The sequence below is a fragment of the Mesoplodon mirus genome (assembly GCF_964341445.2).
Source record: "Mesoplodon mirus genome assembly, chromosome: 7".
NCBI lineage: Eukaryota > Metazoa > Chordata > Mammalia > Artiodactyla > Ziphiidae > Mesoplodon > Mesoplodon mirus.
The window spans coordinates 120584975-120594508 of record NC_138983.1 but is presented as its reverse complement, the minus strand read 5'-3'; positions in this window follow the sequence as shown (position 1 = coordinate 120594508).

Below are 9534 nucleotides of genomic sequence, written 5' to 3'. Positions count from 1 at the left end.
CCAGATCTTTACCTCGCTGCCTGAGGGGACGGTCACGTTTTGAGGGCCACGGGAGTGTATTTTTAAAGCCTGTTGCCCTGCTTCTTGTCCTTCCTTCTGGGAATGCTTTCTGAGGGGTGGGGTGGGCTTGCCAGCGCTGTCACTCGTGTGGCTCTGCCCGCGTGCAGAGGACAGAGGTGGTTGGCTGAAGAGCTGCTGTTCCCACTCACCTCACAGAACAGACCGTTCTCATTTGCTACAGTTCCTCTCAGGTGGTCACTTCCATTCAGGGAAAAAACCACTTCTGTCGATTTTACTGGGTAAGAGTCCCAATGTTTTACAGGACTCACTTGACGCCCCTCTGGAGGAGGTATGCCAACGTTCAAGTTCAGCAAAGTTGGTGCCGGCCACTGCCCTGGGGCTGTTTGTTAGGAGGGTGATTTATGACCTACAGATACGTTCAGAAGAGCCGCACAGAGGGTCTGGCTGCCGTGTGCTGATGTCAGGCTGCAGTTAGTTTATTTGGAAGATAATGGTATTTTCGCACCCACTCCAGTGGGTTTGCTTGGTGAAGCTTCTAACGATGGGAATAAAGACACAGACCTACTAGAGAATGGACTTGAGGACACGGGGAGGGGGAAGGGTAAGCTGTGACAAAGCGAGAGAGCGGCATGGACATATATACACTACCGAACGTAAGGTAGATAGATAGTGGGAAGCAGCCGCAGAGCACAGGGAGATCAGCTCGGTGCTTTGTGACCGCCTGGAGGGGTGGGATGGGGAGGGTGGGAGGGAGGGAGACGCCAGAGGGAGGGGATATGGGAACAGATGTATATGTATAACTGATTCACTTTGTTATACAGCAGAAACTAACAAACACACCATTGTAAAGCAATTATACTCCAATAAAGATGTTAAAAAAAAAGTTTGTCTTATAAATCTTTATGGCTTTTCCTTCATTTTCTGTGAACTGGGGCCACGCGAACCGTGTGCTCTTGTCCGGGCCCTGAACTGCGGTCTTTCATCTCAGAATGTTCTCCCCTTCCTGCCGCGCTGGGCACTGTTCTCCCAGGGCCGGCAGCTCCGGCTGTTCCTGCAGTGGCTGCCCCCGCGGGAGGAAGTGCCGAGGTGACAGCGCTGCTTACAGCTGCGGCAGCCCTGGGCCCTTTCATCCGTACCTCTGTTTCACTGAACTTGGCCTCAGAGAAGAGACCGTGGCCGAAAGAGTAGGCATAATAGTCACAACTTTTTAGACCTAAGCCACAGACTTCCTTGGGAAGAAAGGAGTTATGTTTTCCTACACTCAGGGTCAGCTGGCCATGCCATTAAGTGCACGGTTTGCCTTTGATCTGCAAGTGGAATGGTTGAGGCGACCCCTCCGTGGCAGACTTGCCAGGTCTGTAGGCGGCCCCGATGGCCACAAACTGGGGAAACAGTATTAGCTGCTGTTCCTCGAGCCTCGAGCCTTGGTAACCGTGCAGGCATCTTGTCAGGCACCTGGCAAAATCGCACTGAATCCTCGCAGCAGCGTGGTAGGTGCTGGCAGCTGTTTCTCAGCTGGTCGAGAAACTCCCCCCAACCCTGTCGTGTCTACTTGGGCGTCTTTTCTGGCAACGGAGGCAAGGCGCTGCTAGGCCTCTGAGGCTTCAGCTCACTTAACCCAGGAAAATCCCCTGCCCCGTGACTCAGGGAGCCTTCCCCCGCGTTTGTTTCACTTAAGGAAAAGGACTCGAGGGTGAGATGAAAGGGAGTTGACTGTTGCCAGGCAGAGCCCTGCGTGTCAGGGGCCAGCAGCCAAGTGAGTGATCCAGGAAGTCATCCAACTGCAAACCAGAAATTGTTCTTAACCCCTCACTCACGCACTGTCCGTGGCCCATAGCAAATTCGCCCATCTGCCCCGATGGGGTCAGAGGGTCCCCAGAGCCCTGGGAACTGCCTCCAATGTCCACTGACCTCTGGGCCCCGCGGGAGCCATTCGATATCCCAGGGCTCTGGCCTGCCCCTTGGTCCAACAGGGAATGACCCCAAGGGGTGAGAGCCAGTTCCTTTGGCAAAGGGTGTCTACTTGGTTCGTCCCAGACTGGCCCTTGGTGTCCGCGGAGCCGTCTGTGCTCTGGATGTCGCGCGTGGCCCCCGCCTCGTGCAGGGAGCGGTGCGGCGGTCTCGCGCTCCCTGCCCACCCTGGGTCAGCTCGGCAGCTCCTTCCTGGCGGCGGACGGTGGGCTTCCCTCCGAGCCGGGCAGGGCTGCCCTCGGGGACAGTCCAAGGGCTGCTTTCTGACGACAGAGCTGCTGACGGGCCTCTGTCAGGCGAGGGTTAACAGAGGATTTGTTTATTGAATCCCGAAGTAGCTGTCACATGATTTTAATCAAAACACCATTTCCCTGACAACAGTGATGTCAGTCTTGTTATTGCAGGACGGAGCAGCTGCGAGGGACAGTCAGGCTCCACGCCGAGCCCGGGTTCAGAGTCTCACATCGAGGGCAGCATCATAAATAACGCTCGCAGGCACCGATGGGCCAAATCTGCCCTCCTCTGCCTCTCCTCTCTGTCCTGACAGCCTGTCCCCTTGCTCCTTTTACCCTTGTTTCTACTTCTGGTTTTTCCAGTTTTCCTTATTTTCCCCAAACTCAGTCATCTGGGCCCCTAGCATCTCTGGCCTCTGACTTCTGGCACCTGGCTCTCCTCTGTGTTCTAAACCAGCACCGACTGGTGAACCAGCAGTCCTGCTAGCCCGAGGAGGGGGACTGTCCAGCAGCACAGGAGTCTCGGCTCCCTTCGGAGCCAGCTTCCCGGGGGGCGGAGGGGCTGCTGTCCTTTCTCTCCTGAGGGCAGGTTAGGGGAGCCTAGGGCTGCCTGAGGGTCTCCAGGGCAGTTCGAAGGAGCTTGGCTGTGGGTGCCTAAAGGCTAAGAGCTCCTTAAGGAAGGGCCAACCTCAGGGTTGCAGGATTAGTTCTCTTAAGCCCAGAAAGACTACGGGAGGCCTGGGTCCAATCCAGCTGAGGACTGATCACAGAGATCAGTGCCAGGGAGGTCGGCAGCGGACCGCTCCCGGGGCCGGTGGAGCAGTGTCCTCAGGCTCTGCCTTCTCTTGGCACCTTCTCCTCTCTGGGGGCTGGGGGCCAAGCAGCTGTCTCTGCAGAGAAAGATACCCAGGCCCTCCAGCCCTTCTCTCTCCAGGAGCTTGGCCTTAAAAGTTGGGAGATGGATGAAAAAGGCCTCCTAGGTGGGACATGGATTCTCATGGGTGGTCCTTCATCTGTGGTACCCATGGCTGGTGCTGCCCAGAACTCATCACTGAAAACGAAGAGAACCTGGGCAAAGTTCCTGGTTCTTAACCTGGAACAGGTGCTCAGAATAGGGCATCCACCCTTAAGTCTGTGACGGGACTTTTGTAGGCACCAAGCAACCATTTTCTGTGTCCAGTGTTGGGGTGCTCAAGAGTTAAATGAGAACAAGACAGGGAGAGGTGCAATACTGTGACAAGCCATTAACGGGAGCTGGGGGTCTTCTGAGTGCTTTCTTGTTGGAGGCCGTGCTAGGCCAGGCTGCGTCCGAACCTTGCAGTAGAGCTGTGGTTAACTCAGCTAGTCTATGTTCCCAAGTTACCACTGGGATAACGGGCCTTTGCAATGATTTGCCCAGGTTAGCGGCAGGGCTGGGAGTGGTGCCAGGGGCCGAGGACTCAGCCAGAGGTTCTCTGCTGCCTCCCGGGCTGTCCCTGGCAGAGACTGGGTAGCCTCCACCCTACCTGGAGGGCCTTTCTGGCCAGAGTGGTGCTCCAGGGGGTGGGCCGGCGAAGCTAGGCTCTGTTCTCCCAAACTTGCTCCTGGCCAGGCCGTCCTTGCCCAGCCCTTTCTTCCCCGGGGCCTGCTCCAACTGCCTGGCTGCCCTTTGGCCCTCTCTCGGCTGGCACAGGGACCCTGCTAAACATTTGGGCTTCCCTAGTGACCAGAGGGCAGTGCTAGGGGGCCCCAGACTGGAGTCGTTTCGGCTGTGAACTCGGGGTCCCGCAGCGTGGCGCGCTCCTAGGAAAGGCCTTGGGGGCTTTCCCTCAGTTCAGTTGTGTTCCATCCCCCAACTCTGTGGGTGGCCCTGGCGTGGTGGTGATGCACTCACTCCTGAGGGTCAGGGTTCCCAGTCAGGCCCCCTTTTGGTATCTCAGGCCCCATTCAGGGAGTGAAGAGAGAGATGGAGTCAGAAGCTCTCAAAGCCTGCCTGACAGGGAGAGCGGCGGCTTCTCCCTCCGAGAGGCCAGATCCCCGATACCTCTTTCTTCTGGGCCCAGATTTTCTGAGCTCTCTTCCCAGCCAGCTCTTGGGGGCTCAGCTGCAGGGGGAGTCCACTTCCCATGGGCAGTGTCCTCTCTCCCCGCATCCGGGTTCCTCACCTTGTGGCTCAGCCCTGCACCTGCTTCACCTGGGCTTCAGACCAGCTCTGAGTCAATGTGCTTCGGAAAGTCCCTTAGAAATTTATACAAAGGCAGCTATCAATGCTCCCTATCAAAGTATTTGCAACTATGGGTCCAGAGGAATTCAGCTGCGCCAGCGGATTGGGACATCTATAGCAGGAAGGCTCCTTAGTTGAACGGCTGGAGGCACAGAGCAAGCTCCGCACTCTGCCTGACCTGGCTTTTGGGTTTGGCCTCAGTGATTTGCCAGTGATGGCTAGTGTCTGAGGGGAGGGTCCAACCCCTTCACTTCAGCCAAGACCCACCTCTGTCTCCCAAGGGGACACTGTAAAGTTTGAGCCAGGGGCGATATCCCATCCCTCCAGAGCGCCTCCGCCTTGCCATTTCTTTAAAACTTTAAAAATTTTTATTGGAGTGGAGTTGGTTTACAATGTTGTGTTAGTTTCAGGTGCACTGCCTTATCATTTATTTGAAGTGACATCACTGGGGCCAAAATGAGGGCAGAGCAGCTGTACCCTGTGCAGGTGACATTTATTTTGTAGCTATGGGGCACCCAGGATTTAGTGCACAAAGCCCAGAACTTCCTCGCACAGTGCCCTGGGGCTGCAAGGCAGAGCAGGGGGCTCTCTCCCCACCTGGGTCCACCCAGGGAGGGATGGGAACGCTCAGCAGGGAGGGCCCTACCAGAACGGTAACTCTGAAGAGCGCGAGGGTTTGCAGACTGAGTTTCTAATGCTCTGAGTCAGGGGTTAGAAACCCCTCTAACCCCGTGATGGGCCTTAGGGGGTCCAGGAACCAACTCCTCCCCTGAAATTATCTGTCTAAAGTTGCATGTCTGTGTACATATGTTTCCTAGGAAGAGGATCCAAAGCTTTCATCAGCATGTCGAAGGGATCTGTGAAACCTCAACTTAAGAACTAGTGGGGTGGAAAGGAGCAGACGGCCAACAGCAGAACCTTGGGTGGGGCCCTGACTGGCGGCGATGGAGGTGGGCTCCGGTGACTGCAGACGCGGCATCACCTTGGAGGTGTGGGCACAGCCGACAAGCTCTAGACCCCAGCCCAGCTGGGCAGAGGCCCTGGATCTGGAGCTCGGGTCGCCCTTGCCCCCTGCACTGAGCCTTTGGCTCACAAAGGCCACAGACCGCAAGATGTTCTGTACAACGTGAAGGTCAAGGGCTTGACTGGCTGCTAAAGCTCTGGCCAGTCTCCGCAGGCAGGTCTGTTATTTTTGCCTGTACCCTGGACACGGGGGGTTGTTTTTGGCAGCACAAAATCAAAAGGATGGAGAAACTTGGTGGGAAAGGGGAAAGTTTGTAAAACATCGTTACTGAAAGTGTTTTCCTTTAAAAAAAGGAAAAAGCAATTGAAACGCAGTGTTACTGAAGTCTCGGTTGCAAACACAGACGACAGCCATTCGGGGCAGGACTGAGCGCCTGAGGCAAGCCGCGTGGAGGCAGCGGGCAAGTCGGCGGGGAGGGCTCTGCTCTCTTCCTGCCCTTGGCCGTCTCCCCCAGGCCTTCCACTCCCACCAGGGCCAGTGGGTGATCCCTCAGTTTGGACGCTGTCTCGGTTCTATAGCACAGGCTCAACTGGAATGGTCTGAGTGAAACCAGAGCCTAAACTTGCTGCCAGAAAGTAGGATTTTTTTTTTTTTTTTTTTTTTTGGCCGCACCACTCGGCCTGCGGGATCTTAGTTCCGGGACCAAGGATGGAACCTGTGCCCCCTGCAGTGGAGGCGTGGAGTCTTAAGCACTGGACCGCCAGGGAAGTCCCCAGAAAGTAGGACTTAATAGTGCCCTTTCACTCAGGGTCTGGCACTAAAACAAGTCTCGAATGTATGAGAGTGCCCCAAATGCCTCAGCGAACGGATTCTCCAGCACCCGAGGGTACCGGGCTGGCTCCTGTCTCTCGGAGGGGGACCGCAGTGTGTGCATGTGTGCACACGTGTGTGCGCACGCGTGGCGTTGAAACCTTTTCCACGGAAGACGTGCCGTCGTAAGTGCCAGTGTCTGGCTGGGCCCCCATTGCCTCCCTTTGCCCTGCAGCTTGTCACAGGTGAGCCCGAGGCGCCTGCCCCCTCTCCTGCTGCTTCAGAGGCCCCTGCCCGGCTCCGTCTCCGAAAGTCCAGAAGCCCCAGGCAGCCCGGGCCTTGTCCGTGTGCAGAGTGCGGTTGGCCGTGCTTCCGTCAGCATTCTCAGCGGCTACCGTGTACTCCGGCGATTTCAGAGCAAGGTATTATTTACCCTGCTGACGTCAATGAGAACATATTATCCACTGTCCTTTTCTGCAGCCTGAAATGAGCACCAGAGCTCAGGGAACACAGCCACCTTCCATACTTTTCAAAATTCCACCCCAGGCCTGATGAGGGAAAGGCCCTATCTCATCCACCTGACATTCATATCACCCAGGCTCTTAGAAAACAAGTTGTTTTTATTTTAATTCAAGAGGGTTGGAAACGTAAAAACAGTACATTTTCCTTGCAGAAAAGTACCCCATTTAAATTACGTTTGATACAAAGGTCATTTATTAAACTGCCTTTTAAGCAATTTTCTAACATTGAGTGACAGGTTACATTTTGATTTTTTTCACATTGGAGCTATTATGATTTGCACTCAAAATACCAAAGCTACTGAACTCACCATTTTCTTAGTAATTAAAAAAAAAAAGCACACAGAAAAAATAACTACAATTAGATTAATTTAATCAAAAGTAACTCTTTCACAAACCAAACATCCAGCAAAGACCACCCTCCTCCCTTCAGAAATAAGCAAATAATCTTGCCCTTTCTACAAAGTGCAAATATCTCTGTATCAGTTTTACTTCCTAAATTGCAATCCCCAAAGAGAAGCAAACCTCCTTTTCTCTCTGGTTCTTTCTCCTTCAGAGATTTTGGTGGAGGCAGATTTCTTTCGCCATCAGTAGTGGGACAGTATCACCCCGTGTATTTCCTTGATTGAGCAAATCTTGAACAGATGATGGGCATCACACAGCCAGTGGCAAGTCCCTGCTATCTGTATTTGCTAATATAACATTATTCCAATCTGGGGTCATATTTTTCCAGGATGTTATTTTGTACTTCTATTTTTAAAGCTCCTCCCTAACCCACCCACTTTGCCTCTGAAGACCAAAGTATTCAAAGTATGTTATTTTTTTAACCCTAAAAGTACTTGGTCAGCACTTCTACTTGATGGGCCTTAACTGTAAAGATACTTTATCCCCCTCCTCAGGACTGGGCTGAGTTCCTGATTCTTTTCTGAGTGGCACCCTTCCTTGGGGTTGAGTCTGTTGGTCGGCGATGGTGGGCCAAAGCAGTGCGGTTTGGCTCCTTGGCAATCAAGAAAGGGTGTGTCCCGTCATATACTTCTGTAGGAAGTTACTGTATTGTGTAAGGTGGAGAAATGAGACATCTGTGATGTGAACCTGAACTTCTGTAGTTAACTGGACACTGGAAAGATCTATCTGCGGGATCTGTGTCTCCCTTGGCCTTGTTCATGCAGGGCCACCTGGACTACTAGTTGTTACCTGGAGGGCAACACTTCCCCCAAAGCCAGGCGGCTGTCAAGTGGGAGTAAGGTTTCGGGGACAATGCCACATTCACCCAGTGCTTAACCAAGGTGGGGGCTTTGTTTATACAGCTGTTTGCTCATAAGAAGAGTCAGCTGCTACCGAGGAGGGAAGAGCGTGGAGAAGCCAGAGCACCCAAAAGCCCGTCCCGCCTCTCCCACTCACGAGCCCTGTGGCTTGGACAAGTCACATAGCCTTCCCAGAGCTTTGGTTTCCTCAGCCGTAGAAAATGAGGACAATCTGCTCAACTAACTTCATAGTATTGCTGTGAGCATTAGAAAAGATGGCTCGCGAAAGTGCTTGGTAAATTAATGTACAGAGAGAAGCTACTGCTCCTTTTGGACAGACAAGCTGAGTGCTTGGGCAGGAACCATCAAACCTATCACTGGCTGTGGGCTGTGCTGCTGCGTATTTCTCAATCTCTACAACAGTAGGTGCCCCATTCTGCCAAATGTGTTGAAATCTGCCCAGATGTGGACAAGATGGTGGTGTAACTAGGGCGGCTGCGAGTCTTCTGGAAGCAGCCAGGCTACCTTCACGGGGAAAAATGGTGAAACAAAGATGTGAGGGGCACTGTGAGACCAGGGACTCGGGGTCCAAGAGGGGCCGTGGAAGGCCAGCCTGAGGTCACCTCGTGCCTTCCAGGGGCTGCAGGCTGACAGACACAAAGAGCTCTGTAATTAGTCTCTTCCCTGGGACCACACGCCAGGGAGGACCAAACCAGCGAACCTGTCAGAAGGGATACATACATTTGTTATCATTTGTTTTGTCCAGCTTAGAAAGAGAGGCAGATGATACTGCTCTTGTCTTCCACACATCACTCTGAAGATAACTTCTGGAAAGATTTCCAGAAGCAACAAAACGATCAAAGATCTCTGCCTATACAATGACTCCAACTTACTACCTGTTCTCCAGTTTTTACCTTTGATGTCTAGGCACAAAGAGACTGAGCAGCTCGGTGGCTTCCGAGAAGGCGGTTGAGGCAGTCCAGTTTAGGGGTACACATGCAGCCAAGGTGAGCCCCGGCACAGGGGTTCTGCAACGGTTCACTGGGACCAGTGTCGTCCAACGACCCTACGAATTGTCTCAAAGGAGGACGAATGTGAAAAATTACCTAGAGTGAGATTTTCCTTAAGCCAACAGGGAGCTTAAGTGTAACTGCTGATACAGGCTTTTAAATGTAATCCAGGGCTAGAAATTCTGACCCCAACACAGCAGCCAGTATTTATCTGGGGCCTGACCGCAGCTGGGAGGACCCTGCAAAGGAAACCATTCATTTCCTCAGGTCCACGTGTGTGAACCGCCCGCACCTGAGCAGGGGCTGCTCTGACCACCGTGCACCTGGACCTCTGCCCAGCCAGAGGGGAGGCTGCTGCTTCTCACCTTTCTTTAGTTTCTGGTTGGCCAGCCAGTCACTCTTGGGCTGTGAACACACCCTTCTTCCCAACTCTAACAATTAGGTAGAACTCATTTCTCTGAGAACCCCCCTTTCAGGCAGAGAGGAAGAGGCCAGTGCCACGAGTCCCTTCTGCAGAGGCCTTTCGTCGGCTGGGGGCGACGCTCACACGAGGCGGTCCC